The following is a 27,834-nucleotide window of genomic DNA, read 5'->3' on the forward strand; positions in this document are numbered from 1 at the left end:
CATCCCACCTACCCCTGATTACCTATCATCCCTTGCTTACCAAGAATCTATCCACCTCTGCCTTAAAAATATTCAAAGGCTCTACTTTCACCACTTTTTCAGTTCCAAAGACTCACGACCTTCCGAGCGAAATAAATTCACTTCATCTCTGTTTGTAATGGATGACCCCTTATTTTTAAACAGTGACCCCTAGTTCTAGATTCTCCCACAAGAGGAAACATCCTCACCACATCCACCCTGTCAAGACCCCTCAGAATCTCATGTTTCATTCAAGTTGCCTCTTACTCTTCTAAGCTCCAGTGGATACAAGACTAGTCTGTCCAACCTTTCCTCATAAGATAACCTGCCCATTTCAAGCATTAGTCTGGTAAACCTTCTCTGAACTACTTCCAATGCATTTACACCCTTCCTTAAATAAGGTGACCAGTTGTTATAAAAGGCACAGCAATTTGAGGACATTCCCCCACCCCATTCAGGGAGTTGTTAGATCTTATTCTGGTCTCTTCAAACAGGAATTATTCTTCGGGAAAAGTACATTTCTTATTTAAGTGTTGTCTAATTTAAGGAGCAAGGATACCCCTTACAGCCTGCCAGGCATCAAAGCTCAGGTGCTCCATGTGAGTTTGGGGTTGAAACCCCTGGTTTATAGCACTGTCCTTTCATTTCAAGGCCTGGCTCAAATTCTAACCCGGACTGATAGAATCATCTCTCTCCCCTGTTTGATCTGTCTCAAGTGAACTGAGCTTGGCTAGTTTTCTCCGTAGTGCTTCAATTATATTGGAGATACTGGGACCAGATCACTGGCTTGTCCTGCAAGCTATGGAAATCAGAGACAGAGACAAAGTGAGAAAGGGGAAAGAAAATGATTTTGAAATATATTTAAAAATTGCCCACCCCAACTGAAAAAGAAACTACCTGAAATCTGCATCATGCCTGATCTGGAGACGCTCAATAAGGAAACAAACTGCAAGCAGTTAAAAAAAAGCGAATCACTCTCTGCAATGTGACATGAATGCTTACATCCCAAATTCTGTCTTGATCCTATCATTAACCTTTGCAGGGAGTGCAAGGGGAGGTTACAAATCACCCAGTGTTCAGCTTACCGCAAACCAGTACATAACGCAGCACCCAGTCTGCTGAGAACTGCAGATAAAATTGAATCTCAACCTTTGACTTAGGCTATTGTACAGACATCACAAGTAAGTTAGAGTGTTCGGGGAAATATAATCCCCGCCAGTTGGAATTTATCCAACCACAAAAGCAGAAAATAATGAAACAATGACTTGCGTCAGAGAAACAATGCTGGGCACAGAAACTAGGCTCAGACAATGATGTAGAGGTACTTTTGCACAAAGGCTGTCAGAGTACGCTATGAAATCACTGCTGGGACAGGAATAAATAGTTACAAGGGATTGTTCTACATAAAAATATGGGTTAATGGACCGTATACAGCACCAACCTAGACAGTGCAACTCCTTCCTCGATTTCAATGGTGAAGCAAAAAAGATCATGTATTGCAAGGAGTTGCTGTACACTGCAAGGGCACTGATCACTTCCAGGTAAGAAAAGGGGTATTTGGTGGTTGGGGGGGGGGTTTAAAGAACAAGTTATCACCTGGCAGCACTTGTGGGGAGACAAAAAGTGTTAACATTTCAGGTCATGACCCAGATGAAAAGTCACAACATGAAACATTAACATTGTTCCTCTCTCCACAAATGTTCACAGACCTGCTGAGTATTTCCAGCATTTTCTGTTTCAATTTCAGGTTTCCAGTATCTGCAATATTTTGCTTCTGAAGTTGTCAACAGATCTCCTCCAACCAACGTCAGAGAACCACAGGTGAAAGGTGTGACAGCAGGCTTTCAATGCTTGAACTTATCACCACAGGTTTTTGGGCTGGGGAGAACAAAACAAAGCAAAACAAAGCAATGCACCCAAAACACTGGGCTGTAGAAATAATTTAGAACCCCCAGTACGCTTCTTAGTTTCTGTACTAGCTTCTAGAAACAGAATAATTTTTTTTTAAAAAGGGGACCATCAGAACAACAAGTTGTCCTAGAGCAGCTTTCTGGAATATTTGTTGATCAATGACATCAAACACAACTGCCTACAACAGCACCATCATGTGGTTATGGCACATATTAGGTGCAAGTCAATGGCACTTGCTCTTTATTTCCACCTCCAGGCTCCTACATGTGCCTCACTAGGACAATGCAATGCTCTGCTACTTTGCAGTATACACTTAGTGCTTGCAACATCAAACAAAAAGCAGCATGGAAGGGTAATAGCCAGGTTTCAGAGCATGAGGGAAACTGCAACAGCCTCAACTCCCAACAATATTCCTCAAATTTCTCAAAAGCAAAAGGGAGCAGCACTGCTTAAAGCAGATGTACAGGGATAAAAACAAAAAAACTGCGGATGCTGGAAATCCAAAACAAAAACAGAATTACCTGGAAAAACTCAGCAGGTCTGGCAGCATCGGCGGAGAAGAAAAGAGTTGACGTTTCGAGTCCTCATGACCCTTCGACAGAACAGGGAGCTGTTCTAACAAATATTGGGAAAATGTAGTCCATCTGTTTGGTTAGCACTTCAATCACAAAGTAAATTAAATACATGGACACTCATTAATATTAAGCCTTAGCTGGAAAACACACAAGACAATCTTGATTCTCTCCTCAGTCCTCTTAAATGGGCTCAGTCTCTTCCTCCTCCTTTACCTCCCAGCAATGCAGTGAGCAGATGAAAATAATAATGTTCAACTATTTAGAATTAATCAATTTGCAGAATGAGGAAAGAGTACAGTGCAGTTAGGGTAATTAATTTGATAGGTCTGTTCTGTTGCTGTGGGAAGAGTGAGGGAACAATGACGGCTTCCTAAAAAAAATTGCAGCACAAGAGTTGCAGTGCAATAATCCACATATAACTTTAAACATAGATGGCGTACCAGCCCAACCTCTGGCCAGCAGTCACATTAATTGTCATGGACAGGGGTTCAGATAATGCGAACCAGGCAAGTGGCATTGTAGTTATTGTGCAAATGTTTGTAATTCAACAGCAATGCTTATGACAAAATCTTTGTGGACTCTCATGACAAGTTAGATGTGCAATTCGCCAAACAACACTCTATATTACCTGGGCAGAGTGGTTTTATGGAAGTGTTCATTGAGCAAAAATACCACATCACATGTGGGGCAATTTGTCAAATTGATTACAGATCTCATACAATTATGATAAGAAGCCGTTATCCAATCATGCAGAGAAAAAACAAACACACTTTCAGCTTTCAACAGTTTGATAAAATTAATTGAGTCTTTAAGGGCTAATCCAGCTCCAATGGCAAAACCACATAACAATTTGGGAATCTTAAGGGGTTCAAGAAAATGAGTACAGAAGCCAGATTGAAGAGTTCAATCTTTGTCTACAGCCAATCTGCAAAATGCCATCTTGAAAAAACAAAATTTAATCATGTGATAATTTGCATTAAAATATCTTAAATTTTAATTGGAAAAAATTTGTGCAAAATTACCTCTCAGAAAAGTGACTGGAGGGAGAAAAGAACATGATTATCAAGAGGCAGCACCGCAATTGCATGATCATCCATCCAGATATGAATTACAAGTGGGGAGAGCTCACCTAAGTCAACATCATTAATAATGCCCAAAGGTCCAGTTGGCCACCCCAGAATTTTACCTGACATTAATACTGCTCTCGTTTTCAGCTGGTGACATTTATTTTGACTACTCATTAAATAGCTTGCTATCTGTGCGGATAAAGTAGGATTTCAGAATCCTTCTTTATCCCTATGTTTGTAGATGAACAAGAATAGAATTCAATCACAAATATGTTAAAAGCAACTTAATTACAAACCATCACTGTATCCTGTCTTGCAGTTTCAGTGTCAGGTCACAAAAGTGTGAAACTTTGGTCCACTCTGATTGTGCATTTCTAGCTTTTCTAAGTAGACAATGCAAGCTAGTGACACAATGTACTAAGAAAAATAATCCATCAAACTAGCAGAACGCATTCTTTCTTGCGCAGACTAGTGAACTGGTGTCAGTTTACCACAGAGATAAAAACAAAAAACTGCGGATGCTGGAAATCCAAAACAAAAACAGAATTACCTGGAAAAACTCAGCAGGTCTGGCAGCATCGGTGGAGAAGAAAAGAGTTAACGTTTCGAGTCCTCACGACCCTTCGACAGAACTGATTGAATCCATCCCACAAGAGCTGTACCTTGAGTGCCCTGCCATCCATTCTTAATTAGCACATTCGTTTAGATAATATCACCACCTTCAACACTTGTTTGTTCCATTGTTTGTGACATCTTTTGATTATCTGCTCCTATCGCTGTTGCTTGTCCCTACAACCACACCACCCCGCCCCCCACTTCTCTTCCCCCCCCCCACCCTAAACCAGCATATATTTCACCCCTCTTCTAACATTCAATCAGTTCTGTCGATGGGTCATGAGGACTCGAAATGTCAACTCTTTTCTTCTCCGCCGATGCTGCCAGACCTGCTGAGTTTTTCCAGGTAATTCTGTTTCTACCACAACTAGATTAAGGCCATTCAAACAGGTTTCTCATTGCAGCTGCTGACAAAGAAAAGGGAGGGGCTGTTTCATGGCGCAGCACTTCTAATTAACTGCACCCCAACTTTATTCTCGTTTTCTGACGCAGTGGTTCACATGGTTCAGAGATTGACTGCCTAAGAGAATACCTATCACATGAAATTACATACTATGAAGAAGCAGCTGAGCATAACTTTGTCCTTGCCCACCTGTGCAAGTTATTCCAGCAGGGGATACAGAACTAGTTGAATTAAGGCAACTCTAGAATGAGAGCACAAAGGCAGACAGTAGTCCTCATAATTCAGTGAAAATCAGCAGAGACCACTGCTGCAACATAGTATCCTCCAAGCCGATGAATCACAACCATATCAGGTGCTCCATTTATTCACACAGTCATGTAGCAACTCAAATGCACTTTACCACAGTTCAGGAGATGGCTCAAGCCTCAAACTCAGAATAATTGTATCAAGACTCTTGTGTATAATATTACTATTTCTATTAGGAGATTACAAGTAAAATGAACAAATTTTAAGAGGAAGTCATTCCTCTGCCTGCAAAGATAAGGCAACTCTGATGATATCATCGTCCACAGCAATACACTTCAATGTAGTTTGTCACAACTACTAATGAATTGGTGCAGTCTATTAGAAAGAGCACAGGCACTATAAAAGCAAGCTTTTCTGAATAAATTCCAAGGTCCCAAGCTGATGTATCATATATTAAGCTGGATTGCTTCTGCACTGAGTGCACAACCACAAACTGCAAAATGACTAATTGAGAGCTAGAGATGACGGAAAGCAATTTAGCAGTAATTTATTCCAAAGGTTCATATGATTGAAGAGCAAAATCTCACAGACATCATATTAAACCCTGAGACTGAACTGCAATCTTTAAGAAAACACAGGCAATATGTGTATATATGCATAACCAGAAAACATATCTACAAACAGGTTTGAATAAATGGAAACCACGCTAATGTTAATTACAGGTAGAAGAAATGCTCGAAAAGCTACTAAAAATGCAAAGTAATGTCACATGTTTGGGATTGAATTATTTTGATATCATTAAAATAGATTTACAAGCTTTGTGTTCATGAATATTTTACCATACATTTTTCAAAATGAAAAATAATTCCAGTATCCTTCCAAATAACTAAATGGAAATAATTAAACAAGAGTTGTTTAAGGCAGCTCCACAAAATGATGATTCCAGATTCCTGTTCTCCTCGAATTTCTAAGGCAATCAAACTGACAGCAGCTTCATTTCAGTCAACATGGGAAAGCTCACGAGGTCCTATAACATTCCCATTTCCTGGATGACTGTGCACTTTTGCAAAGGAAGTGAAGTTAACAGATCACTGAACAAACACCTTTGCCTTTCAGCTGGCTTAGTATATACTGGTAAACTGTGAACCATACACAAACATAATACACACCCTATGTAGGGTAAAAGTGCATAAATATCAGTGCAGTACAGTACAGGTTGTAACTCTGACACATGAGCAGGCATTTGGGGTCCATAAGGAGAGCATTCATGGATGAATGTTAAAAGTCGTGTTGAGCACTTCACAGGGTTAAAAGAACAGAAGAATGGAAAAAATCACCAACTCACCAAAACTCCTCATCGACTTATTCTTTAGAGGAGGCGATGGCAGAAAGCATGGGGGGGGCAATGGACAAAAGCAAGGTGTGGAGCAAGCGAGGGGGGAGCAAGGATGGGGAAGAGCAAGGGAGGGGTGATCAACGGGGGGCAAGCGAGGGACACTAGAGAGGGGGTAAATGAGGAGGCATGAGCACGTTGGAGAGGCATGAGAAAGGGGGGCAACACAGGGGGGGAGCCAGACAGGGGAGACTAGAGAGGAGGGGGCTAGAGAGTGGGGGGCGGCAGGCTAGGTTGACGGGCTAGGGAGACAGGGGTTAGAGAAGGGGGGTTAGATGAGGGGTTTTAAACAAGGGGACAGCCTGAGAGTGAATTAAAGTATTAACAAGAGAGAGGTCATGATTAGAGGTTAACCTCTGCCACTGCCCCTGCACTCACGGCTCCATGTTATCTATCAGAGCATGTGCCAACTTCAGTCAGAAACTTACACCCTTCATCTATTTAAAGTGGCAGTATAAGTACTTTTCGTTTATGCTGGGCCTTCTGTGGTGCTCAATCAATGAAGCCAACCAGCATGACAGGTGAAAACCTCTACAAAATTTGCCAACAGCACTTCTGTCTGAAACTGCTATGTTCTTTTAACTATTTTGGTTGGTACCCAGCTAATGAGCACACTCCACATTCCAGATAATGCATGATGGTAGGAATTAATCCCACATGCAACAAGTTTGTCAGAGCAATATTAGGTCACAGATGAATCCAAATCCAATTCCATTGGAACAGCAATATGTGCTCGAGTCCCTCGAGCCTATTCTGCCATTCAGTTAGATTATATCTGAAACGTACCTCAATTCTGTTCAAACTTTGCACCATATCCCTTGATGGCCTCACCAAACAAAAATCTATATCCATCTTGAAAGTAACCCAGCATCCATAGCCTTTTAGAGACGAATTCTTGATTTGCACTCCCCAAGTAGGCAAAAATCTCAAAGCCTAACAGCCAGCAAACAGGCTGGGACTGAAACGGAGAAAACAAAGGTTACAACAATACAGGAGACCTTCTTCATATTTCATGCACATTCCCATGAAAGCTGTGCAAAATATCTATGATAAAGTAGTTTGAAGTTCTGTGTTTATCAGGCAGCCAGGACATAACTAAAGTACGAATCATGGCAAATCAGAGGCCTTCAATAGAATTTACCGTATCAACTCAAAACAGTTCAGCAGCTGAATTGAGTAAAGGATCATTTTCAAATATTTCATGGGTTCACTTCTGATTCTCCATTATGTGAGCTGTCAACCTCACCCAGGCTACCATCATGAACTATGAAGGTTTCCCTCAGCATTGCTTATTTTGCGCTGCACTCTGGAGCAAACAGCTTAGAATGGGGTTGATCTCAAACAACTTCTAATGTCCTGATACAGAGGGAGTACTACATGGCTGGGTTGTTGTCCTTCAGGAGAGATCTTAAACCAATGCTCTGATTGCCCTCTCAGCTGTACATAAAAGATCCTATGGCAATATTTTCAAGAAAAACAGTGGAGTTACTCTCGTATCCTGGCCAAGATTTATCCCTCAACCACAAAAACATTATCTGGTCATTATCATATAGTAATTTGAGAGAAATTGGCTGCATCTCCTACATCAGAAGTGACTACACCTCAAAAGTACTTGATTGGATGTAAAATGCATTTGGGGCATCCTGTGGTCATGAAAGGTGCTACATAAATGCAACTCTTTCTTTTCTTCCTTGTGGATAAATAGGGTCATGCAATATTGGGCTCCCTCGCAAGAAAGGTGATTCTTAAAGAAAAATTCAAAGGTTACTGACAAAGTCACGCTAACCAGAAAAGGCCAGTTCCACTTCACAGGGAAAAGGGGGAATTTTTAAAACTTGATCCAAAGTATTTTCCGCACATTGTTTTCAAGCACAGCTTTCGCTCCATTTCCTGCCTAGCAAGACAAGGAAAAAGGGGAAACTTCTTCCAATATAAGCCTTGATGAGGACGGCAGAGTGTTAAACTGCCCTTTCCATGTTGCACACTTGACAATGAATGGTTCTCACAGTTGGGGTAATTTGTGGAGCAGATATGGCCAGCTTTCATCACAAGAAGTGGTCTATCATTGTCAACTCAAGCCAATTAGCAAAAACCCATTCTCCTCACACACAATATCAATACAATGTACTGATCCCCACTTGCTGCAGAAAACAGAAGACTTGCCTTAGCTAACATTTCAGAATGTGAAGCGGATGCATTTTCAGCTTAATTGTGACTGTTTGGAGTCATGGCTGTCTCTGCACTGTGCAGTGCCTCTCTTCAAAGCGTGCGCCAAGTCTTTTGAGGGAAGGCAGGTCAGCTGCTGAAGGTCTCTGCGCAGCTTCAGGGTATTGCAACCCACAGGCAGAAGACAGTAGCTCCATTGTATTGCTCTGTGTTCCTGCCTGTCTGAGGTCGCTCAGCCTGGCTGTATCCTTACTGCATGCCTTAAGGATTAGTCACACAGCAAGGGGCAAGGCTTGGAGCCACCAGGGCACCAAACAGCACAGCACCAGCTTTTTCAGATAACACTCATTCAAACACCTGCTAGTCCGGACTGAAGGCCTTTGAGATAAATACCTGTAACTCCGTATATGTGGCTGTTCAAGCGTTGAACAGTGACAAGTGTTCATGTTTTCAGTAATTGTGCAACAATTTTTCAGTTGTGCTGAAGTCCTTCTATTAATTACAATCAAGTTGTAAAATAAGACTTCTTTTTGCTTTAAACTGTTGAAGCTCAGGTCAGGGAATAGAAAAAAAGCCATTTATCCATACCTCCTGTTTGATGGCACATGCTGCAATTTCATCTGGATTGAGAGTGGCCCGTTTCAAGAGGTTTCATGTCAAAAATATTACAACACTGTGGCAACTTAAGAAAATACAGTTCAGCGAACTAAAATGAAGTCAATAGCCATGAACCAAAGATTTTGCTGCAGAACAAATTAACTTAACATTTCAAATGTTTGCTCAGGATATTGAACTTCTATAAAAATGGTGCCACAGTTTGTGTGTCTGACAGTTTGTTAACACAGAAACAAAAATAATTTACATTTATATAGCAGAGATAAAAACAAAAAACTGCGGATGCTGGAAATCCAAAACAAAAACAGAATTACCTGGAAAAACTCAGCAGGTCTGGCAGCATCGGCAAAGAAGAAGATATGACGTTTCGAGTTCTGTGGAAGGGTCATGAGGACTAGAAATGTCAACTCTTTTCTTCTCCACCGATGCTGCCAGACCTGCTGAGTTTTTCCAGGTAATTCTGTTTTTGTTTTATATTTATATAGCACTTTTCACAACCACCGGATGTCTCAAAGCGCATTACAGCCAATGCAGCACGTTTTTGAAATGTAATCACTGTTCTAATTTACGAAATGTGGTATCTAATTTGCACTCAGCAAACTTCCCACAAATAGCAAAATAACAATGACCGGCTAATCTTAGACGGGTTGATCAGTGGCAAAGAGAATTTAATCTGGATCAATGTGAGGTGATGCACTTGGGCAGGACAAACAAGACACGGGAATACACGATGGATGGTAGGACCCTGGGAAGTACTGAGGATCAGAGGGACCTTGGTGTGCATGCCCACCGGTCCCTTACGGTAGCAGAACAGGTAGATAAGGTGGTTAAGAAGGCATATGGGATACTTGCCTTTATTAGGCGAGGCGTAGAATATAAGAGCAGGGTGGTTATGCTGGGACTATGTAAAACGCTGGTTAGGCAACAGCTACAGTATTGCATGCAGTTCTGGAATCCGCATTATAGGAAAGATGTGATTGCACTCGAGAGAGTGTGCAGAGGAGATTTACCATGATGTTGCCTGGGCTGGAGAGTTTTAGTTGTGAGGAGAGATTGGATAGACGGGTTATTTTCCCTGGAGCAGAGGAGATTGAGAGGGGACATGATTGAGGTGTATAAAATTATGAGGGGCATAGATAGGGTAGACAGGAAGGAACTTTTCCCCTTGGTGGAGGGATCAATAACCAGGGGGCATAGATTTAAAGTAAATGGCAGGAGGTTTAGAGGGGGTGTTGAGGAAGAATTTTTTCACCCAGAGGGTGGCGGGAATCTGGAACTCACTGCCTGAAATGGCAGTAGAGGCGGAAACCCTCACAATATTTAAGAAGTCCTTGGATGTGCACCTGCGATGCCATGGCGTACAAGGCTATGGGCCTAGCACTGGAAAATGGGATTAGAATAGTGAGGTACTTGTTTGACCGGCGCAGACATGATGGGCCGAAGGGCCTTTTTGGACTCGATGACTCTAATCTTGCTTTTTGTGATGGTGATTGAGTGATAATATTGGCCAGTACAAAAGGGATAACTTTACTGCTCTTCTTGAAAATAATGACATGAGGAACAGCGACTAGAAAGAAATGAGTGACATCGCGCTGGTTGGACTGGGAAATATTTTAACTTTTATTTCTGTGTTTTTGTCACTCTGCATTAGATCATCACTGTTTAACAGCTCATTAGAAAGGAAGTGGAAGATAAAGGAAAGAGAACAAAAACAGAAATACCTGGAAAAACTCAGCAGGTCAGGCAGCAACGGCGGAGAAGAAAAAAGTTGATGTTTCGAGTCTTCATGACCCTTCAACAGAACTGAGTGAATATTAGGAGAGGGGTGAAATATAAGCTGGTTTAAGGCTGGGGGGGGGGGGGGGGTTATAGGGACAAGCAAGCAGTGATTGGAGCAGATTATCAAAAGATGTCACAGACAAAGGAACAAAGAGGTGTTGAAGGTGGTGATATTATCTAAACGAATGTGCTAATTAAGAATGGATGGCAGGGCACTCAAGGTACAGCTCTGGTGGGGGTGGGGGTGGAAAGACTAGCAGGGCATAAAAGATTTAAAAATAATGGAAATAGGTGGGAAAAGGAAAATCTATATAAATTATTGGAAAAAACAAAAGGAAGGGGGAAGGAACGGAAAGGGGGTGGGGATGGAGGAGGGAGTTCAAGACCTAAAGTTGTTGAATTCAATATTCAGTCCAGAAGGCTGTAAAGTGCCTAGTCGGATGATGAGGTGCTGTTCCTCCAGTTTGTGTTGGGCTTCACTGGAACAATGCAGCAAGCCAAGGACAGACATGTGGCCAAGAGAGCAGGATGAAGTGTTAAATTGGCAAGCAACAGGGAGGTTTGGGTCTTTCTTGCGGACAGACTGCAGGTGTTCTGCAAAGCAGTCACCGACGCTGCCGGACCTGCTGAGTTTTTCCAGGTAATTTTGTTTGTGTTTTGGATTTCCAGCATCCGCAATTTTTTGTTTTTATCAAAGGAAAGAGAGACATGTCCAAGTTGACAAAGATCTTTTGAGGTGGGGGTTGTTATCTTTGCCAAAATTGTAATCAAACATTCCCCCCTTCCCACAAGAAAGGCAATCTAAACTTCCTGGTACGAGAGAATCAAAGGTGACCAAGTATGTTCTTCCCAAAAATCTCCAGCCATTAGATAAGAGGCCCATTCCCATCCCTACTGGATTAGGTTCAAAACAAGATCCAAGGAGTGCAAGTGCTTTAACACACAAGGTTCAAGAGAAAATTACAACAGTACAAACCAATTGACAGACAATTGACCAATTTTATCGGCACCTCATCTTTAATTCCTTGCTTCAATACTTTTATTCTTTCTCCCCAGGTTTGAAATAAATCTTGGGCTGCCTCTTCTCCCCATTTCTCCACTCCTGCCCCTGCCATTTTGCCACATTGGGGACGAATTCTCTGAAACCGTGTCAGGAACAATTTGAATGAAGTATATATCTATATGAGATCTTGAGAATAGCTGTGCACTACTGACATGTAAACAATGGCTCTCCATGACAGTGCAAAAATGAAAAGTGATCAAAGAATTCAATTTCATGGCTTTTAACACCTGTCTGATGGTTCAAAAAAGGACAAGGTAATCTCCAGCATGGCCATTGATAATTCTCATTAAAGAAGTTAACACCACTGGGCCACGTGCTTAAGTCAGGTGACTTCAGGATGGCCTGCTGAACAGTTGGACTGATTAGGAAAGTACGCAGATTAATTCCTTAACGTACAAATTGTCTTCTACACTAAAATCAGACATTTGGGAGCCATCTCAAAACAGACGTTTGAGCAATTTTCACCTTCAGATAAATTATAAACAACTCTGATCTTAAACCAGCTGAATGCCTCAATAATTGCATTTTTCTAATCAAGGGGAGGGCTGTTTCTATTTCAGGCATTGAGTGTCATCAGTATTAGACAGACCCCTGTAATGTACTGGATAGCTGAAACAAGAGGAAAAGATGTCCACTCTGTCTCAATCATGTCTGACACAGGAAAGCATTCCAGTACACGAACGTAGTTATTTCCCTCAAATTCCACAACAACATGCCGAGAGTGAAATCATCAAATGTTTAGCCCTTTTTTTTTAAATGTTCAAGGTGATCAAGCAAGATGGGTTTGCTACAAACCTGTAAAAACATCCAATTACACATTAAGATCCAGAGCTCTGTACATTCCATCCATGACAAGAAATAAAGTTACCTAAATAAATCTTTACAAAACTATGTGTTACATGTAAAACTAGCTGACCAGTATCAGGACCACACCTATAAAACTCACCTTGTAACACAACAAAAAGAATAGAAAACCAAGGGCACGAACAAACAAGAGCCAGCATCCAAGATATGATACTCTATCTTTTTAAAAACATTTTCTTCATGTCTGAAATATATGTAACAGATGGACAGAACCTTATACTAACTAAAGAACAGTGCCCAGCACCAAAAATAAACTGGCAAAAAGACCTGTTGGCAAACTTCAGAACATAACTAAATCCGTAGCCATTCATTTTACATGTGATCAGGATGGACATTAAAAAAAATCTTTAAACAGAAGAATAACGATATTATTCCCCCCTCCAGCCCAGTATCCGGGATGCAGCAATGCATGCTGGGGCACAACTTCAAAAGCACGAGGCAGTCAGCCTTCTAAGTAATTCAGCCAAGATGGTGATCGTTCATATACAAGTTGGCAAAGTGAGTATGAGCTAATTATTTGACAATTGAAACTACCACAAGCAAACTAGTTCTTGTTCGCACCATGTACAAACTCCATCAGAGCCAACAGATAGTTACAGGTCAGGAAACCAAACAAATTTTTCTTTTTCCTAATCTGGGAATGTGAAGGGCAATCTGTGCCTTCTGAAGCCATGCAGCACGATCCCAGTTAGTCAATTTGCAATACATGCCATGGATTAAATCCAAGATCTTACAAGATCATGACATAGTTCAATACCACACCATGTAGTGCATTTGTTCAATGAATCATTGCAACAACTGGCATTCATATAGTACTTTTAACACAGCAAACAATCCCAAGGCATGAAGCCAAAAGAGAAGATGTTAGATAGAATAGGTGACTAAAATCTTGACCAAAGGGGCAAAATTTAAAGTGGGAATCATAAAAATTCAGAGCCATTCAGACCCTCAAGCCTGCTCCGCCATTCAATAAGATCATGGCTGATCTGATTGTGGCCTTAACTTCACTATCCTGTCTACACCTATATCCTTTGACTCCCTTGTCAATCAAGAATCTATCTAACTCAATCTTAAGAATATTCAATAACCCTGCCTCCACTGCTTTCTGGGGAACAAAGTTCCACAGTCTCCACAACCTCAGAGAAAAGATTTTTCCTCATCTCCGTCTTAAACAGGAGACTCCTTATTTTTAAGTTGTGTCCCCTAGTTCTAGTCTCTCCCACAAGGGCAAACATCCTTTCAGCATCCACCTTGTCAAGCCTCCTCGGGTCTTCTATATTTCAATAAGATCACCTTTCATTCTTATAAGTTCCATGTCTCATCTAGGACAGCCCCTCACCCCAGGAATCAACTGAGTGAAGCTTCACTGAACTGCTCCTAATGCAATTATGTCCTTTCTTAAATAGGAAGGCCAAACTGTACTCTTGATGTGGCATCATCAATATGCTATACAACTGTAGCAAAACATCCCCATTTTTATATTCCATTCTCCTTGCAATAAAAATGTGTTCCATTTGTCTTCCTACTCACTTGCTGTACCTGCATACGAAATTTTTGTGATTCATTTACCAGATCCCCTTGTACCATTAAGTTCGGCAATCTCCCTCCATTTAAATAATATGCTCCTTTTTTATTCTTCCTGCCAAAATTGACATTTTCCCACATTATACTCCACCTGCCAAATTATTGCTCACTCTCTTGACCTATTTATATCCCTCTGCAGACTCCATATGTTGCCTTCATAACTTACTTTCCTACCTTTGTGTCATCAGCAAATTTGGCAACCATACATTCAGCCCTGTCATCCAAGTCATTAATATAGGCTGTAAATAGTTGAGACCCCAGCACCGATGCCTGTGGCACTCCACTCGTTACATCTTGCCAACCTGAAAATGACCCATATGTGCCTCTGTCTGTTTCCAGTTAGCTAACTGATCCTCTATCCATGCTCATATGTTGGGATCACCACAGCTGATAATGTTGAGTGGGGAATGCACAAGAGCCCAGAATTTTATATTTTACAAGTCCATTAAGGGTAAGAGGATAACTAGGGAAAGATTTGGGCCCATTAAGGACCATAGTGGTGATGTATGTGTGGAGCCAGAAGACATAGGTAGGGTTCTAAATGAATACTTTGTGTCGGTGATCACAAGTGAGAGGGACGACGTGGATATGCAAATCAGGCAGAGGGACTGTGATATAATTAAATAAATTAACATAGAGAGGGAGGGGGTTCTAAGTGGTCTGGCAGGCTTAAAAGTAGATAAATCTCCAGGCCCGTATGAAATGTATCCCAGGCTGTTGAGTGAAGCAAGGGAGGAGATAACAGGGGTGCTGGCAATAATTTTCAATACCTCTCTGGCCACAGGAGAGGTATCAGTGGACTGGAGGACAGTCAATGTGGTACCGTTATTCAAGACGGGAGGAAGGGATAACCCAGGGAACTACAGGCCAGTCAGTCTAACCTCAGTGGTGGGGAAACTATTGGAAGCAATTCTGAGGGACAGAATTAATCTATACTTGGAGAGGCAGGGATTAATCAAGGACAGTCAGCATGGTTTTGTTAAGGGGAGGTCATGTCTGACTAATTTGATTGAATTTTTTGAAGAGGTGACCAGGTGTGTAGATGAGCGCAATGCATTTGACGTAGTCTACTTAGACTTCAGCAAGGCTTTTGATAAGATCTGGCATTGGGAGACTGATAAGAGCCCATGGGATCCATGGCAATTTGGCAAATTGGATCCAGAATTGGCTGGGTGGCAGGAAGCAGAGGGTGATGGTCGAGGGGTGTTTTTGTGACTGGATGCTTGTGTCCAGTGGGGTTCCACAGGGATCGGTGTTGGGTCCCTTGCTATTTGTGGTATATATAAACGATTTAGACTTGAGTGTTGGAGGGTTGATCAGTAAGTTCACGGATGACACGAAAATTGGTGAGCTGGTAAATAGTGAGGAGGATAGCCTTAGATTACAGGAGGATACAGACAGGCTGGTCAGATGGGCTGATCAGTGGCAAATGGAATTTAATCTGGATCAATGTGAGGTGATGCACTTGGGCAGGACAAACAAGGCACGGGAATACATGATGAATGGTTGGACCCTGGGAAGTGCCAAGGACCAGAGGGACCTTGGTGTGCATGTTCACTGGTCCCTTACGGTAGCCGGACAGGTAGATAAGGCGGTTAAGAAGGCATAGAATATAAGAGCAGGGAGGCTATGCTGGAACTGTATGAAATGCTGGTTAGGTCACAGCTACAGTATTGCGTGTAGTTCTGGAATCCGCATTATAGGAAGGATGTGATTGCGCTCGAGAGAGAGAGTGCAGAGGAGATTTACCAGGGTGTTGCCTGGGCTGGAGAGTTTTAGTTATGAGGAGAGGTTGGCTAGACTGGGGTTATTTTCCCTGGAGCAGAGGAGATTGAGGAGAAACATGATTGAGGTGTATAAAATTACGAGGGGCATAGATGGGGTAGACAGGAAGGAACTTTTCCCCTTGGTGGAGGGGTCAATAACCAGGGGACATAAATTTAAGGTAAGCGGCAAGAGGTTTAGAGGGGATGTGAGGAAGAATTTTTTCACCCAGAGGGCGGTTGGAATCTGGAACTCACTGCCTGAAAGGGTGGTAGAGGCAGAAACCCACATTTAAGAAGCATTTGGGTGTGCATTTGCGATGCCATAACATAGAAGGCTATGGGCCTATTGCTGGAAAATGGGACTAGAATAGTTTGGCAGAGACCCGATGGGCCGAAGGACCTTTTTCTGTGCTGTAGACCTGAATGACTCTAATTGGAGGAATGCAGAGAATTATAGGGCAGAAATGACTACAGAGATAGGAAGGGTTGAGGTCATGAAGGGATTTGTACATGACAATTTTAGAATGGTGAATTGGGAACCGATGTTGGTCAGCTAGCCGAGGAGTAAGAGGTGAGTGGGACTTGGAGTGGATTGTTTTTATTCATTCATGGGATGTGGGCATCGCTGGCTCGACTAGCATTTATTGCCCATCCCTAAATGCCCTTCTTCAGAGGACATTTAAGAGTCAACCACATCGCTGAGAGTCTAGGTCAGACCAGGTAAGGGCTGCAGATTTCCTTTCCTAAAGGGCATTAGTGAACCAGATGGGTTTTTATGACAATCAACAATGGTATGTGGTCACCATTAGACTTTTAATTCCAGATTTTTACTGAATTCAAATTTCACCATCTGCCATGGTGTGATTCTAACTTGGGTCCCCAGAGCATTACCCTGGGTCTCTGGAATATCAGGCCAGTGACCCAGGGTAATTAGAATACAGAAAGCAGAGTTTTGGGTGAGCTTATGGAGTATGGAAAATGGGAGGTCAGCTGAGAAACATTACGACAGCCTGGAGTTCTATCAGGACTATCAACGTAAAGATGAACAGTGAGGCCTAGTAAAGCTTTTGTACATCTATTCCTCATATAGAATGCATTAAACTACATGAAATACGGAACAATGAGGCTTCTCACTGCAAACAGAGCCATACCATGTTCTCTCAAATGCACCTTGCAGTCTTTTATGCCATATTTTAAATGACACTCAATAGTCATTTTTGCATGGCAAAACTCTCAAGTAAGTTCCACATACTGCCAAGCCGCCACCAATTGAACATGCATGCTGGAATCTTTATTCTGAAAAATTGGGAGTAGGGTGGAGGTGGAGGGAGTAAAAGGCAATGAAGAGGTGTCAGGTTACACCTAAATAATCTGAACTCTGAAGGAGTGTTTCTGAAGCAGAATACCAAAACATTCATTCCCTGTTTCAACCAGTGGTCAATCTGCTTTGCCACAACATCCACTGCAGTTTCCAATACCATGCCTTTGTTATTAGCATACATAATAGACAAAAAATGAAAACACAATCTTGCTATTCCTTGGGATTGTAAGGATTTGTATGCATTTGTATGCAACTCAGCAATGTATGTCAAACCTCAGAAATATACTTCAAACCTCCACATTAAAGTTAAGAGAGGGAGGAGAGCGTTCCAAGCATACCAATTTCTGCTGTTTGTCAGGCCCTGATAAAACAAATGAGTTGTGCTTTACTATGTGTGTAGGAACTTGCTCAGCAAGTGAAAGCAGTGCCAAGCCATGCCGACAAGAGACAAAAATATAAAGGGTTCAGTGTAACTTGCTGATCAAGGAGCATCACTATGCGCTGACAACTTCACATATTTAAGGCAGCACAAGGGGCCAAAATAGTTGCCTCAAAAAAGAACTCAATGACTACATCAGTAAGTCTACTGTGTTCATTCAGATCACATAACAGGGCTGGTAGGATTTTGAGGCCTGTCTGTAACAGCTTCCCCGAGCATCATTCCATCTTCTTGCAAAACTGGAAAAATATTTTAGATACAAACATGTTTTTTTCATTCAATTTTAATTAATTATGAATTTGTACTGATTTCCATGGAAATGTAGATTTGCCAACAAATACAAGATTTTCCAAGGGAGATGGCTGAGTTTTGTGGCACTTGGTTCAAATAGTCTCTTCTAAGAGCAGGAAAAATTAACTTGGGACCCGAATCTTGATTTTGAAGGTTCAGTTTGGCCCAGAATCAAATCAGGGACATGCTGGATATATGCCTCTGTGCCAGTACATATACTCCAGAAGCTCTACATGATTTTCAACTGGAAAATGTAATCTTCATTGTTGCCTGTAAAGGTTAAAAACTGAAAAACAGTAAAAATCTAAATCCCAAACAGCTACCTGATCATAACAGCTTGGAGAAAGCAGTTCAGTTGCCTCAACAATTTGAGGTAAAACTAGTCACACTACATTTACTGCTAACAGGATATTGAGGAACATAAACGATGCTGCCAATTGTCATTCTTGCTCATGAAATCCAGCACAGTGTTCAGGAGACAGGGTTATAATCTGTGACAGTTGACATGAACTTGCTGTTGTCTTCTATCCCTTTCAGCAAGAAATAAGACGAGCGCACCATAGACCCAAAATGATCATGTCACCAACTGCTTTAACATGATAAATGTTCAACTTTAATATGTAGTTGTACTAGATAACAGAACGGCAGGGCAGGTTTCCCAGCCCTTATCAGCTGGAAATGAAATAACCTTTCAGGTCATGCTCATTTATACAGATAGAACATCACAGTAATTTTTTTCTTTTTTTACATCCCCACTGAACTCCCAATCTGATATGAAAACAGAAAATGATGGAAATATTCAGCAGGATTTGACAGCATGTGTGGAGAGAAACAGAGTTTATGTTTCAGGTCTGTGGCCTTTCATCAGAACTGGGAAAAGTTAGAGATGTAATAGGTTTTGAGCAAGGGTTGGATGGAACAAGGACAAAAGGCAGGTCTGTGATAGGGTGAAAGTCAGGAAAGACTAAATGGCATAGTTTGTAGACAAGTAACATTTCACCAGTCCTCTGCAGTGCTGCTCTAGACTACCAATGAGGAAATGTTCATCTGTGTTGACCTACCCCTTGATTATCTTTCCCCACTAAATTATTTAAAATCTAGAAACCTTTACTTGCTACAAAAATCATTCACTATCTGACTGTTTTTATACAGAGCAGCTGTTACTGTTGAATAAGAAACAAGTTCAATGATATGAAAAACTTAATAGGTATCATTAGAAATCTACACCCAATAACCCCTCTCCTCCACTGCTCCAACCCCTTTCTCAAACAAATGGGAACTCCTTGTACAATCAATTGCCATTTTTCTTGGGGAATCATCCCATTTAATATGGAGTTCAAAAGCATTTCTCCCATTCGGTCAAATGAAAGCAATATCTCTGTTCCCAGTTGAAGAAGTTTATTCTTAGATTGTTGTGCAGACTGAAACTTGAGAGGATCACAATCTTGCACTCTATTCCTTGCAATGTGATGAAGTGCCAACAACGTGGACTGACCCATATTATCCAAATTACCATTCAAGCAGTCATGAAATTAAGAGTTTTGACGCAACTGTCTGCCAAAGAGTAATACAGTTAGTATTGTGCAAGTTTACATTCCACCAGTGTACATGTCTGCATTGTTTCACCGTATTGTACATGTCTATCAACACATTTTGAAACACAATTCTGTGTTTCGTATAACCTAACCTTAAATGGAAAATACAACTTGTGAAATATCACCTAGGAAAGTGGATTTTTATTTCACCTCGATTAAACATTAAAGGCTGGACCTTCACCCTTGAGGCGGGGATTTGGATTCAGGAAAATTTCCAACTCAGCCCATCCATCTTGGGAGAAAGTACCCACAAGGATGGGATTTTCATTGTGGGGACGGAGGTGTGGCTTGGAGTTGGGTCAGCTGACCCAAGAAAAAATTCAGTGGCAGTCACAGGGGCCATTGGGTGTGGAGGCAGCTTGTTTAAAAGGCCCGCCTTGGTGCTACAAAGGGAAGCTTTTGATGTGCTTCCTGCATCTTCAAAGTAACAGAGCACATCACTGTGACAATGTGACTGCTTAAACTGTCCTTTTTAATTCATGGTGGAAAACATTAGATGTGCATTGGTCTAAGTATTGTTGAATATGATCAAGTAAATAACTAAAAGATTTGTCATGACAGAGAGGGAGAGATTTAGAAGAGCAGTTTGGACTGGTTTTTCAGTATGAATGAGAAGTACTAATTATCACAGCTCTGAAATTACCTCAGATTAACAGCTGTTGGTTAATCTCTCCACAGATTAATTTGGCTTTCCTTTGGGCTTCACAACACTCCCTCAATAATCTCAACATGATCAACATAAGTGAAAACAATTTTCAAATCGGCCAAGGCAAAAAACAGATCCTGATCAAACTATTCCTATTTCCACGTTTCAAAACCCTGACTTGTGCTTTCAACTGGCATGAGCATAGTACTGAACTATGCCATGTCCAAGTAAAGTCTTCTGCTTATGAGATTATTCTGTAAATTCACAATTTGTAAACATTTTCACCTCTGATATAAACAGCAGCAAGAGTCAGTTTAACTCCCCATGGCCAGCTTTTAGCTGTTGATACTTATACTGAGGCACGCTTCACCATGCATCTCAACGGATGTTTACTTACTGGCTCCCCATGTAAATTATCATTTGATTAGATGAAATGTGCAAAGTTTCAAATACAGCTCACAAGAACAGAAGAAATAGGAGCAGGGGTTAGAACGAATGGCCTGCCGAGCCTGCTCCGCCATTCAAAATGATCATGGCTGAACTTGGGCCTCAAGTCCACTTTCTTGCCTGTTCCCAAAATCCCTTGATTTCCTGAGGGACCATAAATCTGCCTATTAAATACATATAACGATATATGCATTAAATACATATAACAATGGAGCCTCCACAACCATCTGGGATAGAAAATTCCAAAGATTCACAACCCTTTAAGTGAAGTAATTTCTCCTCATCTCAGTCCTAATGCCTTATCCTGAGACAGCTCTATGTTTTAGATTTCCTGATGGTGGAAACAATCTCTCAGTGTCTACCATAACAAGTCCCTTCAAAGTCTTTTATTGTTTCAATGAGAGCGCTTCTCATTCTTCTAAGCGCAAAAAAAATAAGCCAAGTAAATCATCCTTTCATCAAAGGACAACCCCCTTTTCCCAGGGACCAATTTAATGAACCTTTGTTGTATTGCTTCCATTCAAGTATATCCTTTCTTAAATGTGGAGAGAAAAACTGCACACAGTATTCCAGATGTGGTCTCACCAAAACCCGATATAATTGTAGCTAACTCCCTTATTCTAGTACTCTAGCTCCCTTGCAATAAAGGCCAACATGCTATTTGCCTTCCTAATTACTGCACCTGCACTCTTTCTGTACGAGCACAGCCAGATTTCTTTGAATATTGACATTTCCAAACTTCACACCTTTTAAGAAATATTGTGATTTTCTTTTGTTACATACAAAATGAATACTTCACAATTCCTCACATTATACATCTGTCATCTTGTTGCCCATTAACTTAAACTGTCAATATCTCTTTATAGCCTCGGTGTCCTCCCCACAACTTACATTTCCACCTGGCTTTGTATCATCAGCAAATGTAGATACAGAACTCTCTGTCTCTTCATACAAGTCATTGATATAAATTGTAAATGGGTGAGGCCACAGCACTGATCCTTGCAGCACTCCACTAGCCACAGCCTGCCAACTTGAAAAAGCCCCACTTACACCCACGCTCTGCTTCCTGACTGTTAACCAGTCCTCTATCCATGCTAAATTATTACCCCAATTCCATAAACCGTTATCTTGCCTGTTAACCTTTTGAGTGGCACCTTATCAAATGCCTTTTGGAAATAGGTATGGACCTACTAGTTCCCCTTTATCTACCCTACTAGTTAAATCTTCAAAAATCTTTAATAAATTTGTCAAACAGGGTTTTCCTTTAATAAAACCATGCTTACTTCTTCTAATCATACCATACTTCTCTAAGTTTTTGTTAAGACTAAGTTAATAAAAGATTCCCGCATTTTCCCAAAAAACTAATATTAGGCTAACAGGCCTGAAGTTCCCTGTTTTCTCTCTCCCACCTTGCTTGAAAAGCAGTATCCAAACTGTTGGGACTACTCCCGACACAAAGGAATTTTAGAAAATCATGGCTCACACATCCACCACCTCTGCACCATCTCTTCTAGAACACTAGGGTGTAGGCCATCAGGTCCTGGGAATTTGTCGGATTTCTCCAATAATTTTTCTCTGCTGATATTAATGACCTTAGTTTCCTCACTCTTTTTAGCCTCTAGGTGACCCTCTATTTCTAGTATGCAACTTATCTCTTCTACCATGAAGGCAAAAAGAAAATATTTGTTCAATGCCTCTGTCATTTCCTCATTCCTCATGATAGTTTCTCGTCTGTCTTCTTCTAAGGGGCCAACATTTTACTTTAGCTACCCTCTCCCTTTTTATATACTTATAAAAGCTCTTATAATCTGTTTTTATATTCCTGGCTAATTTATTCTCATTCTATTTTTCCCCCCATTATCATCAACTTTTTGGTGGTCCATTGCAGGTTCCAATCCTCAGACTTGCTACTGTTCTTTGCAACATTATACACTTCTTTTAAATGAATACAATCCTTAACTTACTGAGTGGGCCACAGATGGATTTTTCTTGCTGCTTTTGTTTTTCACTGAATTATTTTTATTGAACATTTTGAATTGTTTCTTTAAATGTTTCTCATCATTCATTCACTGACATTCCTTTTAGTCTATTTATCCAATTAACCATAGCCAGTTCTCTCCTCATACCGATGCCACTTGCGAAGTTAATATGGAATTCAATAATGTTATGATCACTATTTCCCAGTGGATCTCTTACTCATTAACCCTGTCTCATTACACCATACTAGGTCTAAGATAGCTTTATCTCTAGTTAGTTCCATAATGCATTGCTCCAGGAAATTGCCAAAAAACATTCTACAAACTCGTCTTCTGTATCACTCTTGCCAATTTTTTGCCCCAGTCTGGATTAAAATTAAAGTTCCCCGACAATTATTACATTGCATTTGCTACAAGCTCCAATAATTTCTTGTTTATTGCTCTGTCCAGCTGTATAACTACTGTTAGGGGGACCTATAAACTACTACCACCAGCATTTTCTGACTCTTGCTATTCATTTCCAGCCAAATTTATTTTTCTGCATGATCTTCTGATGCCAGATCCTTTCTCACTTATGTCCTCATGTCATCCTTTAGTATCAAGGTTACCCCTCCTCCTTGGCTATTCTGGCTAACCAGAATATTGTGTACTCGGAATATTTATTTCCCAACCTTGATCATATTGTAACCATGATTCTGTAATGGTGATTAAACCTAAGCTATTTCGCTCTATTTGTGCCACTCGTTCACCTATTTTATTGTAGAGGCTTTGTGCATTCAGATAAAGAGCCTTCATTTCTTTTTTTTTACTTCTATTCCCTGCAATGACCTTATTCACTGGTGCGCAATTTATGTTAAACTCTCTTGCCTTTCCTGTCCCACTCTGCTTGTTTTTATCCACATTGGTAAACATTTTATGTTGCCTTGACATCTCTCTTTGCATTTCTAAATCTCCCTCAACCCAAACCATCTCCCCCCACCGCCCCCCGACCCCCCCACCCCATAGTCTGCAGCCTCAGTTATACAATAGGCCAGCAAACTGGGCCCAGCTTGATTTAAGTGCAGCCCACCCCAACAAAATAGCTCCAGCTTCCCTGAGTACTAACACAACTGCCCCGTGAATCAAAACTCCTGCAGCACCCGAATAAAATTAAAAATTTCAACGAAAAAGGTGTATTTTGTTACGACCCGTGGGAAAACCAAAGCTATACTAATCAAATTAGCTGAATGAAGAAATCAGCAAGATTCCACTTTTTGTAGCTTTTCCTTTAATATGAATCAGAACCAATGCAGATTACACATGAATGAACAGGCAAATGGCTGTTCAAATAAAAAAAGCAAATTTCACTTCAAACAGTCAATACAACAAAGATACGTCTTATGCAAACAAAAGCATTTGCATCACTCCCTGAATAAATGTGATAGTATGTAGCTACACGGTTCCACAATATGCTGTTCTTTATTCAAGCAAGGTAGGTCATGAGCCCTATTTGACAGCAGCTTTCAGCTCCAAGTTCCATGGGTTCGATTATCATCAGCAAGGCAAACTTCTGTGAACCCTCTCTCTCCCTTGAGTCCTAATGGTGTAGCCTTCTGACCAATAACATTCCAGTTCACTGTTTGGCCATTTCTGGGAAAACATCCAGCTCTCCAGCATCTCCAAGCTACTCATGCAAATTTCAAAGTTTTCAACCTTTTTAGCCAACTTGCACAATAATTTCAAGGGCTCCTGCCCCATTTCTGTCAAACAGAAAAACTGACCTTTTCCACAGAGAGATTTTCTCCATCGTCTCAGAAGAACTCTTCCTCTCATTGCTTTTGTCTGATTTTGTTTTGTGTCTGCATCAGTACACTGGTCACCTTCATCCTCCAGCTGCTCTGCAACTCACCAAGGTTCCTTCCACAGCACCTTCCAAACCCTCGACCTCTACCATTTAGAAGGGCAAGGGTAGCAGATGCATAAAAACACCACCACAAACAATTAAATAACCAGGCTGACATAGAACTATATCCCCTTTCTTTCACAATCACTGGGTCAAAATCCTGGAACTCCCTTCCAAACAGCAACTTATACCACATGAACCATAGCCACAGCGGTTCAAGATCGAAGCTCACTACTACCTTCTCAAGGGCAATTAGGGCTGGGAAATAAATGCTGGCCTAGCCAGCAACACCCACATCCCATGAACAAATAATAATAAAAAAAGCTCTCCTTCGTTTCTGCAGCTCTCCTTGGTGTCTGCCAGCCAACTTCCTCCCTGTTTATCCTGTTTTGAGATCAAGCGTTACTAGGTCACTTGCACCAGTATTTCTCACTATCCAAGGAAAATACAATTGATGCAAGCTCTTAAAAGTCTTTTTCAAACATTCTTTAAAAAACAATTACAGATTTCTAAAGGAATTATAAATGTTCCTTACTGTACTGCTTACAGGTCAAAGATTATCACAACTTGAATAGAGACCTGCAGAATCCCTTAGCACATGTTCATGGGATGTGGGTGTTGCTGGCTAGGTCAGCATTTATTTCCCAGCCCTAACTGCCCTTGAGAAGGTAGTAGTGAGCTTCGATCTTGAACCGCTGTGGCTATGGTTCATGTGGCATAGGTTGCTGTTTGGAAGGGAGTTCCAGGATTTTGACCCAGTGATTGTGAAAGAAAGGGGATATAGTTGTTCCATGTCAGCCTGGTTATTTAATTGCTGGTGGTGGTGTTTCCATGCATCTGCTACCCTTGCCCTTCTAAATGGTAGAGGTCGTGGGTTTGGAAGGTGCTGTGGAAGGAACCTTGGTGAGTTGCAGAGCAGCTGGAGGATGAAGGTGACCAGTGTACTGATGCAGACACAAAACAAAATCAGACAAAAGCAGTGAGAGGAAGAGTTCTTCTGAGACGATGGAGAAAATCTCTCTGAGGAAAAGGTCAGTTTTTCTGTTTGACAGAAATGGGGCAGGAGCTCTTGAAATTATTGTGCAAGTTGGCTAAAAAGGTTGAAAACTTTGAAATTTGCATGAGTAGCTTGGAGATGCTGGAGAGCTGGATGTTTTCCCAGAAATGGCCAAACAGTGAACTGGAGTGTTATTGGTCAGAAGGCTACACCATTAGGACTCAAGGGAGAGAGAGGGTTCACAGAAGTTTGCCTTGCTGATGATAATCGAACCCATGAAATTTGGAGCTGAAAGTCCTTGAACAACTTGCAACAACATATAGCCAGTATTGTTTTGCAGACAAACATGGTTGTCAATTTGCACGGTCTGATAAACAGCAAGCGAGATGAACAAACGTCTTTTTGCTGTGTTGGGGAAAATTAGTAAAATTTTTCTGCGCTTAAGTAGTGCAGTTGGATCTTTTACGTTCACCAGAACACAGGCAAGGCCTCATTTTACAAGATCCAGAAGGTGTCAACTTCAAGAATGCAGCATTATGTCAGCACTATGGTCATGTCAGCTCAGATTATGCACTCAGGTCCTGGAAAGGGCTTGAATCTATGGCCTTCTAACCCTAATTTACACCTTCATCTTCTTTTGCAGTTGTGACAATTCTTTCAACATTACATATATTGGAATGCATATTTAAAAGTATGTGTAAATTGGCAACTAAGTTATATCAAAGCTGAGCATTTATTTCATAATGCTACATCAGACTGTTGTGCAGGGACTCTCAGAATCTTCCAAGAGCAGAATGCAGGTTCAAAAGTGTTCAGTTTTGTGTAAAGAACATCAGAAAAGAGTTGCAAAGAAGTTCATATTGGACTCAAAATGTTAACTTTGTTTCTCTCTCCACAGATGCTGCCAGACTTGCTGTGTTTTTCCAGCACTTGGTTTCTAATTCACATCTCCACAATCCACAGTATTTTGCTTTTATTATATACTTGAATAATGTTACTGGGAGCCAAAATAATTGATAGCAATACCTTCAACTAACTCATAGACATTGATTCCTGAGCAGTACAAGGGGAGTGTAATACAATGAGCTGCGCTGTTCTAAGGGATTCATCACTCAAAGCTGGAGTGAGGACCACTTCTGGCTGCAAACTCAGCTCTACCTGCTAACTGATAAAGGGCCACCATTCCTGGGTACTTCATTGACTGAACAAAAGAAAAAACAGCAGCGATAGCCGTTTACATTTACTGAGAATAGTCAATCACCACCTGCTGTGGTGTTCGTTCTCCAGCAACAGCACTTTTGGCTTATTTACATTGCAGCAATGGCACAAAAATTGGGGCAGCAGCAATTTTAAATATGAGTTCAGGATCATAGCACTATTCATAGCACACTTGTGTTTGCAGTAATACCAACAGAAGGCATGCATCAGTTGGGCAACAGACACGGGTATTGGAAGACTGTTGTAATTCCACGGAGAAAATTCTTACTTTTGGCATCTATGTCGAGCCATCTTAGTCTCAACTGAGCTTTAGCAAATCTCACTGTCTTCCCTCAAGCATTCAAATGCTCAAATTTTCTACAGGAAAATAAATCAATGAATTTTGTATTTTTAGCTTGTTATAAGTCCTGTAGACTTCTCAGAAACAAATGAAGCCATTTCTAGAATTTAGTATTTCTAGTTCAGTGTCTTCTGATTCATCTCTCAAATGCTTATTGTTCATAAATGTCAGTATTATTTTACATCTAATCTCTCTTTTGTTCAAATTGCACAGAATAAGAAGCTTCTTTTTTTAAATGGTTGCCCTCTGCAATGAACAATAGACAGGCACAATGCCTCTCTGCAGAAAAAGAAACAATTCAATCCATATATAAAGTAATACCACAGAATGACATGTTCAATGGCTTACTATGATTATAAGGCTCTGCTAAAGCTGTTTCATTCCGGTCTGAAGAACTTAAGATATGCCACCAATGTCAAGGCTACAGGACCGCTTGACTTTTTCAGCTCATTTATACCTTCTGCATTGTAAATGAAAGATGAAAGCAATCTAATGGAAGATGAAAATAACCTACTACAGCAGATGCTTGGAAATTCAAGGCTTCAAAGTGAAGGCAGCACACCTCATTGCAGGCTGAGTAGAGGTTAATGAGTGGTGAACTGGCAAAGCTGTGGGGA

The 27,834-nt window shown here is 41.0% G+C and overlaps 1 protein-coding gene and 1 long non-coding RNA gene across 6 annotated transcripts in view; one reads left to right on the top strand and one right to left on the bottom strand.

Moving 5' to 3' along the window:
• The window catches only part of rasal2 (RAS protein activator like 2), a 411,464-nt gene that overhangs the window by 166,055 nt on the left and 217,575 nt on the right, over nt 1-27,834 (bottom strand). The gene's annotated exons all lie outside the window — the stretch shown is intronic.
• LOC121289136 lies at nt 1,491-27,461 on the top strand. Its single transcript, XR_005945494.1, has 3 exons — nt 1,491-1,559; nt 13,100-13,213; nt 27,431-27,461. It is a non-coding gene; the product is annotated as an uncharacterized LOC121289136 (long non-coding RNA).

Source organism: Carcharodon carcharias, chromosome 16 (genome assembly GCF_017639515.1).
Source record: "Carcharodon carcharias isolate sCarCar2 chromosome 16, sCarCar2.pri, whole genome shotgun sequence".
Classification (NCBI taxonomy): domain Eukaryota; kingdom Metazoa; phylum Chordata; class Chondrichthyes; order Lamniformes; family Lamnidae; genus Carcharodon; species Carcharodon carcharias.